Consider the following 19,114-nt stretch of genomic DNA (forward strand, 5'->3'; position numbering starts at 1 on the left):
GATTCATTTTTTTTTAAATTTCAGAAGTCATATTTCATTCACAAATGAAATGACTTCTAATCTACAGAAAATATCTATGCTAATGTTTGATGCTAAGTCAGAGTTTTTAGTCTATCTTTACTATTGTTTAAACTTTTTAAGAAACTCTGCTAACTCCATTCAATGAATAGCATAAGATATTAGAATTTAATCTGTCTTCTACCCTGTCTCCAGAAGCCAAGAGGAAATTTAATGTAATAATTTGGTCAGAGAAATTAAAGTTATTAAGAAATTTAACCAGAGAACTCCCTGGAGCCTGACGACTTTATGACTGTATTTTATAAACAATTATCAGCACCCTTAGCATATTTTTTCTTTTAACAGTTAGTATCGTATAACACATATAATTTTCTTTTCTTTTTTTAGCATTATAGTTATTTCTTGAAGACAGTAACATTCATCTGTAGAGTGTGTGGGGCTTGGTTTGTCATCTCAGATATATAGGTTCTCTTTAGATTTTCAGTATTTTTCAGGCTTAATTTTTTTGTTATACAGATTAATGAGTATCATTTTGGCAAATTCATATGTGCCTGTAACATACTTTGATCATTTGCACTCCATCTGTCATCCCCAGTGCCTCGCCCTCCTCCCAGTTTCACATGTGGGGGTGGGGTTGTGTGGCAGATTAACTAATGGGTAACTTGTAATGCCCACCTGAACCGAATCAATGTGGTGTTGCATGTGGACTACTGGCAACAGCGTAGAAGGAGAACTGGAGGGGAAGATTTGGGGCTGCTGATTCTCCTGTAGAAGCTTGTTATGCAAGTTTTCCTGACATGAACTCCGTTGTTCTCACTGTCAGAGGAGCGCAGGTCCTTGTCTCTGAAGATGGCTATGGTTCTTTTTGAGGGAGCTCTGGTCCTTACTTTGAGCATCGCTTCCTGGCTCCGCAGCCTGCTGGCACAGATCCTTTATCCAGCTGGCACAGACTTCCTAGATGACTTTTGGGTCTTCTCCGTGCAGATCCTTGGTACAGACTTGCATGAGTCATTACCAGGGGCTGTAGGCCTCCAGCTGGACTGGTGCCGGACATTGCCACAGGATCCCGAACCTGAGCTGGACTCTTTGGGTCTCTAATGTGTAGACAGGTCTGCTCTACTCTTCTGCATTTGACTCGGGGTGAATATTAGAAAATACTCTTATAAATTATGTGTCCTGTATTAAACTGTTTTCCTTGCAAACCGTGACTACAAGAAGTTGATATGTGTAGTATATGTTGTTCATACCCAGCCCTGGCCCCACCACCTGTGCTTTATTCTTCCCCTCCCTCATTCCCTTTCTCTGGTCTAATAGTCTCCTTTGACTCTGGCTTACTTCCCTCAATTTGATGGTCTCTAGATGCATCTATATTCTTTGCAAATGTCAGAATTTCATTCTTTCTTGTGGGTGAATGATGCTTTATTCTAGGCACAATCAAATAAAGTTTACCAAATAGTGTGCTCCTTATTAACAGGCACAGTGAAGCAGACCACAAAAATATCTTTGTCTCATCATATCTGCACAGAAGGTAGATGTGTATACAGGACTGAGAATACTTAAAATAGAGATTCCATTTGACCCAGCTGTACCTCTCCTGTGACTCTTTCTCAAAAGATTTAAAACTATTATATTATAGTGACACATGCAGACCCATGTTTATTTATATCAGCACAACTAATAATAGCTGAGTCTTGGAAACATCCTATACATTCATCAACAAATAGATAAAGAAAATGCATCATATATAACAACTGAGTACTGCTCTGCTGTAAAGAAGCATAAATTTCGGTCATCTGTAGGTGAAAAGATGTGCTTTGAGACCATAACGCTAAATTAATAAATCAGATATGGATGGTCAAATATCACACGGTTTCTCTTATATGAGAAACCCAAATTCTAAATAATTTAAAAGTAAAACAAAAGATAGGTGATAGGAAGCAGGAAGAGAAGACTGATGGAGATGGGAATGGGATCTAGAAATGAGGGAAGACAAGGAAGGGGAAGTCAAAGGGATCTAGATTTGGCAAGTGTATGTACCAGCTCCTCATGAGGAATTTCTATTATGTATCACAAACATATATCGTGTGGCTTGAAGTGCCTCCGGATAAACATGGGTGTGAAAGTTTAAGAAAAAAGAGAAATGGCAGAATTACTCCCTATCACAAAGAAATGGAGAAGACGTGAACTCTTAGATCACTGGGCGATACTGACACCAAGTCCAATTTAAATGAGATTATTTAAGGCAATTCGGTTGGAGGATTTTTACTGAAAATTGTTTTAAAATGTACAAATTAAACCATGCTTTTGACATTAACCTTATATTCCAGTAGATATAAAAAGGGAACTAGTTCAGCAGCACAGTGCCTCCCTGGCAAGCAAAGGTCGTAAGTTCAATGCCCAGTCCTTCCCTGCCACAAAAAAAAAAAAAAAAAAAAAAAAAAAAAAAAATCAAGAAAAAAAAGCCACTAACATTAATTAATAGGATAAATTAATGACTACTGCCATTTGAAATGAAAACTGTACTTTATGAATAAATTAGGATAATTCCATACTTTGCATTTTTTTATGGTAGTAATAATCCATTATTCCCTAAATAATCTATTGTTTCCCATGCTAGTAATAATCTATAGGCAAGCTACCTTCACTGAAAAACTTGTCCCCACTATGAGTATGGGTCACATCTGAAAGACAGGTAAGAACTCAGGGTTTGATCTATGAGCACAAACCTAGTAAGACTAATCCACGTGAAATGCCAACTACACGTTTACATGCATGTTCCACCCAATGGCAAAATTTTTTGGTTAATTGGGTTAACTGGCCTTGTATTCCAAGGTCCTCACATCATACTGATGATAGAACTAAAAGTGTGGCCAAAAATGAGGACCAGATTTTCTACAGGTCAAAATACCTAAATACATACAAATATGTAATAAAACAGTATGGAAAAAGCTTCATTACCAAACCAAATCACAAGACATGGTAACCTCAGTTCAAGATCCTCCCTCAGTCAAACTCCTAGGAAACAGACTCATCACACACTTATCAAACAGGAGAAGTACAGCTTCTCTGGTTCTGTTGTCGGAATACTTGTTGAAAGGATCCCTTAAATGTGATGCGGGTCTGTCAACTTGACTTACTTTGTTTTGGGGTCAGCAACAGGCAGCTCTGATCCTTAGTCCAGTTTCCCCAGGACTTGAAAGTGTTCACGTAGAGAAGCAGCGGGTGGAGGAATTCATTCAGAACCTTTTGGATAACTGGATTTGCTCCTTCAAGTAACTGTGGACCTACCACATTTCTAGCAGACAAAGCTCCAGAGCAACAAGAGATAAAAGCCATACCATCTGCCTAGCCTAGAAGCTTAGATTCTGGTAGAGAACAAAGCAAACAGGTGATTATGATCAGAAGGGATCGAGTCCACATGCCTAAACCACAGCCTAGTTACATGAACTGGCATGTGGTTATCCCTAAGGCGATCAGCGTCTCCCTGAAGTACGACCATGGGCTAGCTGCCATGATGTGCTGGTGCAGACTCAGGCATTGGAGCAGTGCTGAATAACATTTTGGAAATGGTATCTAACAATTAGGGTTGGAAAAAGCACAATTAAAAAAAAAGAAAAAAATCATAAAGTTCTTAAGCTTGGGAGCAAAAAGAAGACAAAGGTGACAGGTTACAGTTTGATTGTATCAAAGCATTCTATAAACTCTCCTCTGCCAAGTGCCAGTAATATGACTCTACCAGATTTGTGGACCAGGATTTGAAGTAGTGATTGGAACAGTTCCATGTGAAATACCTGTAGTGTATTCAGGCAGCAAACACTTCTCATTGTCTTAGGGCTCATTTGAGTTTCTCAGTTGCTTTTGTGTAAGATTTCTTTAAATCTAGTATTTACTGAGGGCTCTTAGGTCCCTATGGACTTGGTTCAATCATACTGTAAGTCTGCTCTTTCTTTTGGAACACATTTTCTGTCCCAGAGCACAGGCTAAAGATAAGAGGCTGAAGCTACTATGACCTTATGTAATGATCTGGACCAAACTTCAAGTCAATGACTTCTTGAAATAAAGCTTCTAAGCATACGGAAATTTGACATGGCTAAAACACTTACCACATTACAAACTCTTGTGAGTTTTAACGAGTTTTGTATTTACTCTGTCTTTTGAACTGAAGTTAATTATTTAAAGGAAATAACATTTGAATTTCTATTAAAACACTGAGGATAAAGGACATATAGTCTACTACTGATGACATCTCTAGTTATGATGTACAGAAATAAATAACACCAGGTCTTATGTTATATCCAGAAACATCCTCGATATTTTTTTCTGCCATGCATAGTCTCCTTGAACTTTACCAAATTTGCCTGGAGCAATAGAAAAGTATATTAACTTTGTAAAATGAAAGATACTTTAAAGTATGGTGATCACCATTTCAGACACACATAATGGAAAAATCCATTTTAAGTTTATCTGAAATCCTTCAATCTAAAATTCAAAGATGCTATAAAAAATACAAGGACTCCTTTTTGGTAGTAAGAGGAAAGCATGTTTTTGCAATTCATTCAAAAAGAAAAGCAAAAGTATTTAAACTAATTTTGGTAAAAACATAATGGTCAGCAAACTAATATACTTGATATATTGCATGCATGTCAATGCTTTAATACTTTAATACTTACCTGAATAGTTGTATTTTTGTAATTGATTTTATAAGACTCAGTTTTGTTACAGGTTTTCAGCTGGTAGATCTTCAAAATTACTAAGAAACAGTAACTATATATTTATCAAATTACAGTTTTCAGAATATGTACAAACAGGCTCCTTTGCTTGCAAAGTACAATGCATAATAAAAATATCAATCTAGGACTCTGTTTTATAAAACAATGCATGATTCATAGTTTTCCATCACAGCTCACATGTACCAAAGATTACTATCTCACTGCCTGACCAATTCTGGCAAAAAAGTGACTATTTTTTTGTCCTTGTCTGCTTCCAGCCTAGTTCTCCTTCACTGAATGGCAAGTGCTTAACCTTAATAACAGCCTGCACAAAGTAGCTTCAAATAAACTCCCGGGTTATGGGAAGCCATTTCTCTCTGGGAAAACCTGCACAGTATACAGAGGATCCGATGTATCAATTTTAATTCTATAATAAAAACATTGTCCCATATGAAAAGAAAAAAAATTGTAAGAGAATGTAGTAAGAGACATTTTTTTCTTGTTTAGGTAAAGGATCTTGAACACCAAGAATACACTGGCATACTCCCAAGTAAAAGGTCTTACATTTATCATCTGGTCAACTTAACATTACTAAAAATATGCATTTTTCATAGAGATCTAATATATTAGAAGTCAATCAACCTTTTCTTCCTAGTGTACTATATGTACAATTGTATCTATTTACCCAAAGTGATTTTTTTTTTTCCTGAAGTGAGCAAGTATATTAAAAGTGAAAAAGTGGGTCATGGTCCCAAATTTGAGTATTTTCTGTAAGAGGTAATCTGAAAATCTGGCTCTTGTGCTCACCCCTAAGAAATACATTTTTGAAGAAATGATCACCCTATATTTAAGTTCTGTTAAACAGAGGTGATAAAAAAACAACTATGAAATACTCAAGTCATGTTATTGTCTGTTGTACTGTACTGATGAATCCAATAGCTATTTTGGTGTTCACCATGTTATAGCAAATCACTACACCTTAACATGCTATACAAAGCAAGTCCCCATAGCTGATGAAACATCAAAGTTACTGAATGGAATCAGAAGAGAGTGGCAAACCACCACTGGAAGTAATTTGTGTGACCTGACCTATCCTTGATCTTTTGGATCTCAAGGTGAATATTTCATTTGCAAAGAGAAAGTTACTCTAGATTATCTGAAGTCTAAACCAAAGACTTGTTGGAATAGGAACCACACAGCCATCTCAAATATAGGTAAAAATCTGTTTAAACAATTTGGATTCTAAAATTTTAGCTCTTTAAAAGCCATTAGTTATTTGTAAGGTTCTATGATATCATTATTTTATTTAATGTACCTTGTTAAATGCTTAAATTCCGTATATTTAAGTGATTCTGGATAAACACAGATGTTTATTAAATACCTATGAAAATATTTAATGATTAAATATATCTGTCTTGAATAAAACTGGGTAATCTTTTACCTGTAGTCACTTCATACAAATTCAGAGTAAAAAGCAAACATTTTTTTCTATATTTTCAAGTCATCTAACATAATCTTTGAATTACCTTTGGATGACCTTTCTGAGATTTATTATCTTTCAGTGTAACACGTGTGCTGCCCTTGACAGCTCTTAGTGAAAGAAAAAGCCACTGTGACTCACCCTATAACAAATTCCCATAAAATTACAGAGTAACCATACTGTCAACCATACTGCCTGCTGATATCTAGCCATTTTGTCATTACTTTAAAGAAATGAAATTTTAGCTTGAAAAGTCCAGGGTTGACACTTTAAAAAACAGACTGAAGAACTTTGATACAGGTCATGATGTCCAGAGATATACAAAATCTACACAGCCATGCTCATCATAGTGAAAATTCCACTAATAAGACTATTTAGGCAATGTGTGTGTGTGCTTGTGTGAACATACTGACATGGTATTTTACATTTAATTTGCTAACAACCTAAAGATTAACAGAATGTAGTAATATAGTGACCTCACATGTGGCTCTTTAGAACTTGAAAAGAGGCTGCTCCAAACTGAGATGTGCTATAAATATTAAATATACAGCAGGTTCAAATTTTTAAAAAGAATATAATGTATTTAAATTTGCCAAATATTAAGTATATGATAACATTATTTTAATTACAATTAGTTAAATAAAATGTTAAAACTTACTTCACTTAGGTCCTTAAAACTATTCTTAATGTGGCTAACAGAAGACTTAAAATTATATGTGCCTTGTATTTACTTTTCCATTGGATAGCACTGGAAAAGAATTTCAATAAATATTTTCTACAGAAGCTGTCTAACATTATAAATTATGTTTTAAAAATGTGCTAGAAAAGGAAGTACAAGTGATATTCTTCTATCCTTTTTTTCTGATAAAGATTTGTGCAGAGGTGACCATTTTTCATTTAGCTCCAAGTATGTTTATAAAACAGTCAATGAAGATGATTTTCCAATAGCTGAAACCCTATCTACCTCGAATGCTGGCTTCATGCCCACAAAGATGCCACAGCATAGTACGTTTCTTGGCAACGTACCAGCCAGGAAACAAGCTCAAGCCACTCATATTTACACAGCAATGTTTTTTCAAAAGCACAATTAAGTATTTCTTGAACTAGTAGGTGGCTAACTATACCTGAGACAAGAAGCCCTTGCTATCAGGAACTTTCTGTGTTTACACCCCAGCAAAGAAGACCAAGATGGCTTTGGAAATGGAACTAGAAAGAGTGAGCAAATGAAATGGACTGAAGGTCATTTACACATTCCTGAGGAAGGCAGTGGTGGAGGCTGACTCACATTGCCAGATACAGGGAAATCGGACGGGGTGACCAAGAGGCCAGTCAGGAGAAATACACCTGCCTTACTGAGAGAGAATCTGGCCAAGTGACCAGTTTCCTTTTGACTTCAAGTAGCTACATACAAATATTTAGGAAGGTATATGTTCACAGATCAAAGAGGACAAAGTTACTGACAAGTAGTGTGTTTCTCAATCCTAAATCTGAGAGCAGATCAGAACAAAACCTGGGTGGAGCAGGAAACTAATAAAACACACAAGTTACACCTCTAACCTAGTTGGGAAAAAACCACTAAACAACAGTTAAGAGATTAACCCAAGCAGCCTCATTCAAATTTGTACCGTATACTACCGCAAACTATTCTTGTGGCATGGAAAAGAGAACACAGTATCAACTAAGAATATTTTGAAAAAGAAGAACAATTGATGAAGGAAGTGGAGACCTGCCCTCTAGATATTAAAATGAATTGTGAAATTGCAATAATTAAGTCTGACGAGAATAGGTAGGAGAGGGATTAATGAAACAAAGTCCAGAAACAGATACAAATATATGTGAAAATTTAGTATTTAATAGAAGGTGATATTTCAAAACTTTATAATATTTAACAAATTATACAGGGCAACTGGCTATTTGAATAAAAGACAGAACTATTCTACCAGCTAAAAAAAATTCTGAGAAATTAATGATGATTTAAGTGTAATAAAGAATTCACAGAAGAACTAAAGAAAACATAACCTTAAAATGGAGAACTTTTGGGGCTGGGGATTTAGCTCAGTGGCATAAGAACCTGCTTTGCAAGCAGGTGGTTGTGAGTTCGATCTCCAGTACCAATAAAAAATTTTAAAAAATGGAGAACTTTTCAAATATGGCAACAAAATAGAAACCAAAAAGAATCATCTATGGGTTTACTATACAAAATTCATAGAACTCTATACATCCAAAGTCACTGCAATATTCAATTTGAGATGGAGGACTAAGCACATTGGCATTTCATTTTTTTGGGGATTCCTTTAGATGAAACCCCCTGCTTCCTGAAAAGCACAAATGCCTTATGTTGTGACATAAGGCAAAAAAGAAACATTGAAAAACCAAGAAATTATAATATTACTAAAAGAACACAATACTCTTTCCAGAGTTGACCCAAAGAAATAAACCCTAACAAAGAATTCAGAATACAAACACATAGCACAACACTTCAGTTAACAATGAAATGCACACACAAAAACGGTACCACAGGATTAAAATCCTGACAATTCATCATGGTGTGTCAACTTGAGTGAATTAAGAATCACCAAGCAGATTAATAAAGCAGATTAGGTCTAGGTATGTCTTTGAATCACTGATGTGTACACCAGCAAATTGAGAGGGGAAAGGACCCACTCTGGATTTGGGTGGCAATAGGTTTGCTGTCTGGATGAACTAAAAAGGGAAAGAGGAAGAAATATGTCCATTTTTGAAGAGCTCTGGTCTTCACCATTGCCTCTGGACACTGGTCTCATTTCTTCTGTTTATCAGTGCAGAATCACACTGGTGAATCCCCAGTGAACTTCCAGGACTCTGCTGCACACTGGATCCCTCTTGTTCTGGGACTTTCATCTTCTTGGGCTGAGCAATTACATGATGCTCCAGCTCTGCAATACACAGATGGTCACTGTGGATTCTTCTGCCTCTGATCCCACAAGCTACCTAATAAATTCCCTTACATAATTACACATGTATTTCCTATTGATCCTGTCCCCCTAGAGATTCCTAACTAATACAAAAATGGAAATTAAAATTTCCTATCGCCTAGAGAATGCATAGTTGACAAGATAAGAAAAAAAGAAATTATACAAGAAAAAAAAATCTCCAAGGAAATTCACAGGAAAGAGTCTAGCAAAACTCAACAAACACTTTAACAGCTTTGAAAATAAAGGCCCCCAACACTGATTCTTATTTTAAATAAAGAAGAATGTTCATGAAGTGTTATCTGTTTCTAAGCATAACTATGATAAAACATAGACATTTTTCTGAAATGAATGACATCTCTTCAAAAGGAGCCCGAGGGGCTGGGGGTAGAGTTCAGTGGCACAGTGTCTGCCTGAGCTCAAGTCCCAGTTCCGAAAACAAAACAAAGCAAAAAGAGCCTCAGTTCAGTTGTGTCGGGAGGAATCCCAGATAGCACTATTACTTAAGGAGAGGAGCGCCTCCATGTGTTTTGTCCCTGAAGACCTTCTGGTAGGACAACATATGAGGATGGTAATGATGATACTGACAATGAAATTGATGACATGGCCACATATAGGCCTAGACTAATAATGTGTTTTGTGCCTTTGTTTTAAAATTAAAATAAAATTTAAAGATAGAAAGGTTTTATAGAAAAATACAGAAATAAATATTTTTACATAGTCCTACAATGTATATTTTTTAGGCTGCACATTATAATAAAAGAGTAGAAAAGATTTTAAAGCTTTATAAAGAAAAATTTACAGTAATCCAAGATGAATTTATTACTGAAGAAAGAAAATCTTATTTATAAATTTAGGGTAGCCTAAATGTGCAGCAGTTTTAAAGTCTATAGTAGCGTGTAGTAATGTCCTAGACATTTACATTTATTTACACTCACTGACTCATTCATCCAGAGCAACTTCCCATCTTGTAAGCTATATTCATGATAAATACCATATATAGGTGTACCATTTAAAAGCTTTTATATAACATTTTTACTGTAACTTTTTCTATGTTTAGATATGCTTAGATCCATAAATAACTACCATTGTGTTAAAACTGCTTACGTATTTAGTACAGTAGCTTGCTATTAGTGTAGTAACCTAGGAGCAAGGAGACTATACCATAAACCCCTGAAGTGTAGAGTAGGCCACATCATCTAGGTTTGTGTGAGTAATCTTTAATGTTCATATAATGAAGAAACTGCCTGATGCATTTTTCAGACTGCATTCATCACGTGATACATTATTTAATTGTTTTAAAGAAATTTTGCAAACTTCAAGAAAATATAAATAACAGAATCAGGCAAACAATACATGTCCAAAATTTTAAGCAACTTAATGAGGTAAAAATTATACTTTAAAAAACAAACAGGAATTCTAGAGCAGAAAAAATAATATGAAAAATGCAGTACAAACAAGTAACAGTAGATTTGTTCAAGCACAAGACAGAATCCATAAAATCTAAAACAAGTTACTTGAAATATATGAAACAGAGTAAGGAGGGAAGACAGATAATGGAACAGCACAAAACAAGCAACTATTCAAGTTATATAGGAGTATAAGAAGGAAAAGATAGAGTCAAAAGACCAGATAACTTATTTAAATAAGTAGCAGCAAAAAAGTTTCCAAATCTAGGGAAAGATATACATGCCTAGGTACAGGAAGGCCAAATTCAACCCAAATGAGATTAAGACATATTAGAATCAAATTTTCAAAACCCAAACACAGAGAAGATACTGAAAGCAGCAAGGAAAAAGAAGAAAGCAATATACAGGAGATCCAATTAGTCTAGTAGTAGATTTCTTAGCAGAAACCTTAAAAACCAGGAGAAATGGAGATATTTTCAAAGTGCTAAAGGCAAAAGCTGTCAAGCAAGAATGCTGTACACCATAAAGACGCTTTTCAGAAATAAAAGATAAAGACTTTTCCAGAAAGACCAAGTTGAGGGAGTTCATTTCTATGAGAAATTCTAAAGCAAGTTCTTCAAGCTGAAAGAAAAGAATACTAGAGAGAAACACAAAAACATGGAAGTACTCTATAAAACTCACTAGTGAAAGTAAGCACACGGTCCAAGTCAGAACACTCATCTATCGTGATGTTATATATTATCTCTAATACCAAAACTAAAAGACAAAAATGTTAAAAACAGTAACAGCTACAGTAACTTTTTAAGGAAAATTGTAGAACTGTACATTTTGATATCAAAAATATAAAATGTATGAAAGTTAGGTGAAGAAAAAAGTGTTAAGTTCTCTAATGTAAAATAGTTATCAGTTTAAAATAATCTATTATAGCTTAAAATAACCTACTACAAAATGTTCAGCATCTTTGGCCATTCGATAAATGCAAGTCAAATCAATACTGAGATTCCAGATTACTCCAGAAAGAATGGCCATCATCAAGAACTCAAAAACCAGCAAATGTTGGTAAGGTTGTGGGAAAAGGGAACTCTTCTACATTGTTGGTAGAAATGTAAACTAGTACAACCAACATGGAAATCAGTATGAAGATTCCTCAAAATACTAAAATCAGAAATTCCATTTGGCCCACATATCCTCTTTTTGGGTATTTTCCCACAAGAATTGAAAGATATCATATTCAGCAATACATGCATGACCATGTTTATAGCATCAGAATTTGCAATAGCTCAATCTTCAAAACAGTCTATATATTGTCATCAACAGAAGAATGAATAAAGAAAAAGCTACTTTTCAAGTACTACCCAGTCATAAAGGAAAAAACGTGAGTTATTTGTAGCGAGAAGGATGCACCATGAGAAGATATTTGCTGAGCACAATAGGACACAGAATGTTAAATATGTTTTCTCTTCTCTGCGTGTTAAGCATCTTGTTTTTAACTTTTAATTTTTATTAGTATGTGGTTGCAGTACATAATGATTACATTCACTGGAGAGAATTGGTACATGTATCTAACACCTCAATTCTTCCCCGCGCCTTTCTCTCCACTCTCCTTTTATGAGAAACACAAAGTATGAATAATTTAAAGACCAAAATGAAAGACAGACTAAACAAGAAGGGATCTAAGGATGGAAGAGGAAAGTAGGGAAGGAAGAGAAGGAAGTAAAAAGGTAAGTTTTGAAATGTGCATGTTCCAACTCCTCGTCATAAATGTATTCATCATGTCTTACAAATGTACTAATAAAAAGTTTACTAAAGAAAATTCATACTTCCTAATAATTCACAAAGATAGGATCTGCTGTGTTCTCTTTTGGAAAGATTTCTTTCATCAAAAATTTAAAAGCCAGGCATTCATTTACAATGACTATTACTTTTCCTAAACTTCAAAATCTAGTAAGAGACACAAATATAAATGTTCTCTACCTTTCCACTAAAGAAAGGTCACAATATGGCGTCCCAATAAGGGCTGATGAAAAATGTTTGTAGTTTCCAGCTAACCTGGTTAAAGCAGCACTTTAGGCTAATTAGCATATCAGCTTGTAAAACACAATCAGCAATTACCAGAAAAATGATGCCTTTTCCTAAGAAGTCCTCTGTGATGTCATCTGTTGGTCAGCTGCTCTAAATCAGTTGGTATTTTCATTAATGGTAATACAATTTTGAATTGAATTCTACAGGACAAAAATGACTTATGGGTTTGGCTCAGTCTAGAAATAGCACATAACCTAGTTCTCTTTGCTCAAAATAGACTATATGCTAGTCATACAAATATCCCTGAACCTTTTAGAAACACTTAAAATTCCTGTGTTTTTATCTTTATTCCGTAAATCAGCAAGGTACAATGGGAACAGCCTGTACTCTGAAATTCACTTTATTTGGATTTGTTTATAACTTTGTTTCCTACTGTGTGTCCTTGGTCAACTTTCATTTAATTAATTTATTAATTCTACACTATCTTTAAAAAACTATGAGGGGTGGGGCTGGGGATTTAGCTCAGCGGCATAAGCGCCTGCCTTGCAAGCAGGCAGTCATGAGTTCGATCCCCGGTACCGATAAAAAGGAAAAAGAAAAAAAAAAAAAAAAAAACTATGAGGGGGCATACTAAAAATATACAATACAAATACAAAATTTAAAATACCATGCTGAAAAGAAAAATAAAGGAAGATGAGAAAAAGAAAATCACAAAATTCATTGTAAAAGGTGCCATATAATGGGAAAAGGTAGGTAAGAATACTAGCTCTGAACTTTAGAAATGCTTAAATCCGAACATGATCATTTACAAAATCATTAGGCATCATTTAGTATGAACAAATTTATGTGATGCATAACATCACAAATCCTGAAAGTTTACTGAGAGAATTAAATACTTTTCTGAAAACACCTAATATATAATCCTTAGAATAAAGTACCTGTCCCATAAATGTTCTTTCTTTCCTTTCTCTTGAGATTTTCTGCAATAAATCTATTGTAAGCTGAGGTCCAAAAATGGTATTTAAGAAATGCTACTTTAATCCTTTTTTATTCAGAACATTTCTTTGTCTCATTCAAATAAAAAGCAACACATAAGATAATCAATAATGTAGAATTTCAGGATTATAGAATCTTTGTACTTGAAAATGGAAAAATGGAAAAAACTGCATCCTACAAAATACATTCACTGCAACATTCATTATAAGAACATGGTCACCTCCCACTCCTAAGCATATCCTAATAAAAAAGGAATTAATTCTTTAAAAAAAGGCATAAAAGTATTAGCAAGCTGTGATGAATATGTGCTATTCAAATAACCAAAATAACATGGACTTGCACGTGGTATCTTAAAATAGTATGTAAAAGTTTGTCAGCTTTGCAATATTAGTGTGTTGATTAAGTAGGCTTCCTAAAAATAAAATAGTATGTCAAATAATACTCATTTTTTCTACTTTTGAAGAGCAGAAAAGTACAACAATATGGCATATCCAGGTAACTGAAAACAGGCCTAAACAAATTAATCCGAGTAGTTTTCTTTCTGCTTTAAACATTCAAGAGGATAAAGCAGTTCTGTATAATGGAAAGACCTGACATTTTCCTTGTCTTGCCATAAAATTGTCATGTGCAAAAGGTGAATGACTTTCAACAGAATTGCAATTAGATTCATTCCAAAGGGCTGCTGCTGAAGCTAGATGTATAACTGACTCACTAAATGCTTTCTCCTATGCACAAACAGAATTTTGGTAATTTCTTTAATTTTATAAAAATTTGTTATTTATCTGAAATGGTGAGGAAATGAGTTCTTCAGGTTATGAACATATGCAGCCACTGAGACTTTTCCTTCTCCCTACATGAATTAACAATTTTCTAAGAACTGGAATGCAATAATGTGTTAAAACTGTTCCAGGTAAATTCTAACTTTGCTGATTCAAAAGGAACACAGTAATTTTTAAGTGCGTTAGTTTGTCACTGTCACGATACTCTAACATTATTACGTATCTGTGGTTGCCATCGAACCTAATCCTTCCAGCAAGTGGCGGATGGCAGATTCCGTTGTGTTTCATCCTACTCTTGATTCTATTACTTCTACCACTCACTCACCCAAACTAGAAGACAAGTAGACTTAGAAATCCTCAAGAAATTTTTTGAAGAAGGAAGGATTGAGTAAAGTTAATGGGCAGAAAACAGATGAAGTAAATTTTAATCTCTTCTTTTTGACTAAGGGCAGGGCCTACATGTAGGACTCTTGCCAAGCCTGGACCTCACTAGGATAATCAGGCATCCGATCTGGGCCATGGCACTAAGTACAAGACTGCAGTGAAGACAATCGTAACAATGACAATGACAGTGACTATGATGAGAACATCACCACAACCACTATCTCCACCACCATCTATTTTAACAATGTTCCCTGTGTTCCCGGTTCTGTACTAAGATCTTGGCATAAATATACAATCCAGTAAAGAGGCACTATTAATGTGCCCAATGTTCAGACACAAAGGTTAAATAACTTCCCTGAGGGTACAAAGCAAGTGGCAGATCTGGGATTGGAACTTCGGCATTCTGAGGAAGTCAGTAGTACAACTCAGCACTGACAACACGGCAACTCAACAGTGTGACTAACAATCACCACAATATACTACTTCCACTCTAGCACGTGATGCTCAATACACATTATTCTACATTATCTATACGAAAATTTGATTAGGAAATATCGCTGCACGTATACTCCCAAGAACACTAATTGCTGTGTTGTTTTTCTTTCTGTTTACCAGGCTTTACACTCCAAAATTTTCTTAGGATCAGTTCACTTATGCAATTCAGAGTTCAGCTCAAAAATCATTCTTTTTGCGAGGCCTTTTCTTACCTAAACTAGCTTTCCCTGACCCACAGGACATACACTGATTTATTAAGTTCAAAATGTTCATCATTATGATTAAATGAAATCTTCATCGTAATATTTTTACTCATCTGTCTCCCTGCCTCCCTCAGATCTCTATGTCAGTGTGGTAGCCTATGACAGTGTGTATGGCATGGTACATGTTTTAAATGTGTTTTTTTATGACAACAGATACATAGGTTGTAGGTTATCATGATAAATATTTTGTTTTCATGTAACTCTGTGAAACTTTATTTTAGAGAAAGTTAAATTTCATCAAGACTTTTTAGGTTCATGGATCTTTAAGAGTGTAGCAAACAGCTCTGCCAAACTTCATCAGGTCAGGGGAATTTCTCTGTATTTTAACGTTTCTCCTTACAAGAGGACATCTGATTCTAGCAAAGCCACAGACAGACGTATTAACTGAGAACCTGGACACTTCTTTAAGAAGTACCCTTCTCCCCAGTCTTTACAGAAGTAATGGGGTCTAACAAGGTTAAATCCGGATTGCAGCAAGATGTAGTACCTCACAGATTCCCATGAGGATGAAAGGCGACATAAGCTTGGTTTTATAGTGCTACCCGCCTTTCCTCGGAAAGCAGTCTCCGTTCTACCTATGAGAGGGCTGAGGCTCTGAACAGTGAGGTAATATGTCCCGACTCAGGCACTTACATCGTAGATCAAGATTCAAATTCTGACGTGGTGGCTTGGAAGCCCATCTTTCTCCCACTACTGTCCACTCCACATTTTCATCCTTCATTTTTCTCAACCACAGCCTGGACATCACAGGTCTGGACCTTAGGAAAAGTCTGAGTAGGGGGTGCCGGGTCAAGCTGGGGCACAAGTCAAGGACAGTACATCTCTCCCCTACCTGATCTTGAATTACAGTTAGCACAATCCTGAGACTACAGCTACAGGAAGCATTTCTTAGTATTCAGCAACATCAGGGACTATGGAGTCTAAGGGTCAAAACAAAGTAGGAGCATTTCTAATTGTTAATAATGCAGTACAACCAATTGTCATCCCTTTATTATATAAGACCTAAAAAGAAGAGAGATCTTTTTTGCATTGCTAAATTATGAAGTATTTTCATCATAAAAGTCAGGTGCAAGATTTATCAAAATTTATCCCTATCTTCGCCTTCCCTTCATAGTACATGAAATTTTGTCACACTGTAATTGATAGGCTCTAGGTACTACTTTACGCAAAATAAATTTATTTTAAGAAACGTATTTACAGAAATCCTGCAAAGCATCACTATCTTGCTTAAGAAAGGAATATAATTTACTGATAAGTTTGAAACTCTGGGTTTACTTTCATAGAGAAGGTGTTTATGAATTAGATCTCTACTATTTAATTCTGACAACCCTGAATGATATAGTTCCATTTCCCTGAGAAAAAAAGTCTAAAAATTTACCTTCTCTGATACACATGTACCTTTCAAATGGTACCCTGGATATCTGTGCCAGGAATGCATTTTTCTATGTAATAAACTTGCTATTTTAAATAACAGGCATTAATAGCAGTAACATTGGGGAAATCAAAATGCCAAGTGGCTCGCAGGTTATTACATCACTGCATCATTACCGCCAAACTAATTTGTGTTCATGACAACCAAACAACAACAGTCTTCATATCACTGTACCAAATAATACATACCGCCTTATCCCTGCTGTAAACTCAAATCTCTTTTTAGAAGATCTTGAACAATCTAAATACATTCCAACATAAGACTCTTCTCACTATTAAAACATGAACTATAATTTACATTGTACAAAAATTGGATTTTGGGCTGGGGATTTAGCTCAGTGGCACAAGCGCCTGCCTGGCATGTGCAAGGTCATGAGTTTGATCCCAGGTACCAAAAAAAAAAAAAAAAGAAAGAAAGAAAAATATTTTCCCCCTAGTACTAGAGAACTATCAAAACACTGTTAAGTATCTCTCATCCTTCCTTACCTGAAAGGAAGTAAAGTCACCAGTTAGGGTCATTATTATGTGCACATCAACTTGAAGACAGCTAGTTTTTTCACATTAATAAGAGATGTATTTTAGTTTTAGTGTTTAAATTAAAATGTCAGTGGAAGCCACATCATGATGTGGGCACTGTTTTACTTTACAGCTGAATCCCATGTGACATTTTTAAAGCATCTCTAAATTTTATGCCTATCTAACTTCATTATGATACTAGCATATCTCATCCTCCTATCTACAACCATATAAGAGGAACAACATTCATTATGAGCATGGAATACAACAGAAGATCTTACTGCCACTACAGATTGTCCAAAGAAATTAGCAAAGGTGAGGACAATTCTGTCCCCACATTAATAAATTATTTATCTTCAGGATTTAACAGCCAAGGTGAGAATATACACTGCTGGGTTATAGGTCCTGAAGACATGAGGAAGTAGAGATGATTTTATGCTACCTTTGTTTAGTACAGAATGACTCTAAGAGCCAGGTGTAGTGGTGCAGGACTGCAACTTCAGCATGTGGGAAGCTAAGGCAGGAAGACTGCTGTGAGTTCAAGGCCAAACTGGGATACATTTAGACTGCACCTAAATAAATAAATTAATTAAATAAAGCAAGTAAAAAAATTAAAAACATTATGACTCGAGATTGTAAAAAATTCAAATTTACTCCAAGAGAATACAAAACCAAATCAAACATTTAAAGGTATCCTGGATAGGAAGGGATTACATGCAGAAAACTGTTACAAATAAAAAATCTACTCTGAAGTTAACCAGGAACTAGAGCAGTCACTCAGGCCTCTTCCAATCTTTGGAAGATTATATTGCCTGCTCTAAAATCACTTTAGTATCTTTTAAGACATAAGTAAATTTAGTGACAAGAGTAGTAGTCACAAATACCTACAGGATAAAGAGCTAAAAACAATAAAAGTATAAGATTTATGACAAATAATTAAGGATATACCAAGCTTCATACACAGGTAATTCAAAATTGCAAAAGCAAAGACTTTGTCTCCAAATTAAAGAAATATTTGTGCATGCAAAATCAAATCTTATGAGCAAATACAGTTATTAATCCAGCACTGAAAATTAGCATTGGCCACTTATCCAATGATTCCTGGTGAAATTTAGCTAAGGAAATCTAAACCTTAAATTTCCAGGTTTACCAAACCTTTCACTGATCTCTTCATAGCAACAGAGTAGAGAAGGTTCAGATTTAAATGTACCTCTGGCCTTCTATAAAATGAAATCCTAATCAGAAATTCATATGAATCCATATTCAAGATAAATGCTTAGACAAAGCTGTTATTAGCTTTCTTTTATTAGTAGTATACATAATCTCACTCTTATTTATAAACACAGTAAGTTCCTTACTTTACAATCAAATTCACAGAATATTTCTGCAAATGTGGAAGTGCTGGCATACAAGTTCCCAAGTTTTCCAATCTTCTTTTTTTTTTTAAATCTTAAATATGGTGTATATTAGCTTCTAAGCAGTAAGACTTTCCAAGTGATGAGTGTGTGCAAATTTAAACTGCTCTTTTAAACAACCCAAGGCATGTATAAAACATGCTTATGCCTAAATGCTTCATATTAACATGCATTAAATCTGACAAGAACCCCAATTAGTTTACATCATTAGTCTCCTTAAGGTTCTATTATCTGTTAATGCTTTTA

At 35.1% G+C, this 19,114-nt stretch overlaps 1 protein-coding gene across 2 annotated transcripts in view; it reads right to left on the bottom strand.

Moving 5' to 3' along the window:
* Galnt7 (polypeptide N-acetylgalactosaminyltransferase 7) overlaps window positions 1–19,114 on the bottom strand; it is a 134,576-nt gene that overhangs the window by 91,613 nt on the left and 23,849 nt on the right. The gene's annotated exons all lie outside the window — the stretch shown is intronic.

The sequence above is a fragment of the Cavia porcellus genome, unplaced genomic scaffold (genome assembly GCF_034190915.1).
Source record: "Cavia porcellus strain 051 isolate PalLab524CR breed Dunkin Hartley unplaced genomic scaffold, mCavPor4.1 scaffold_24, whole genome shotgun sequence".
Classification (NCBI taxonomy): domain Eukaryota; kingdom Metazoa; phylum Chordata; class Mammalia; order Rodentia; family Caviidae; genus Cavia; species Cavia porcellus.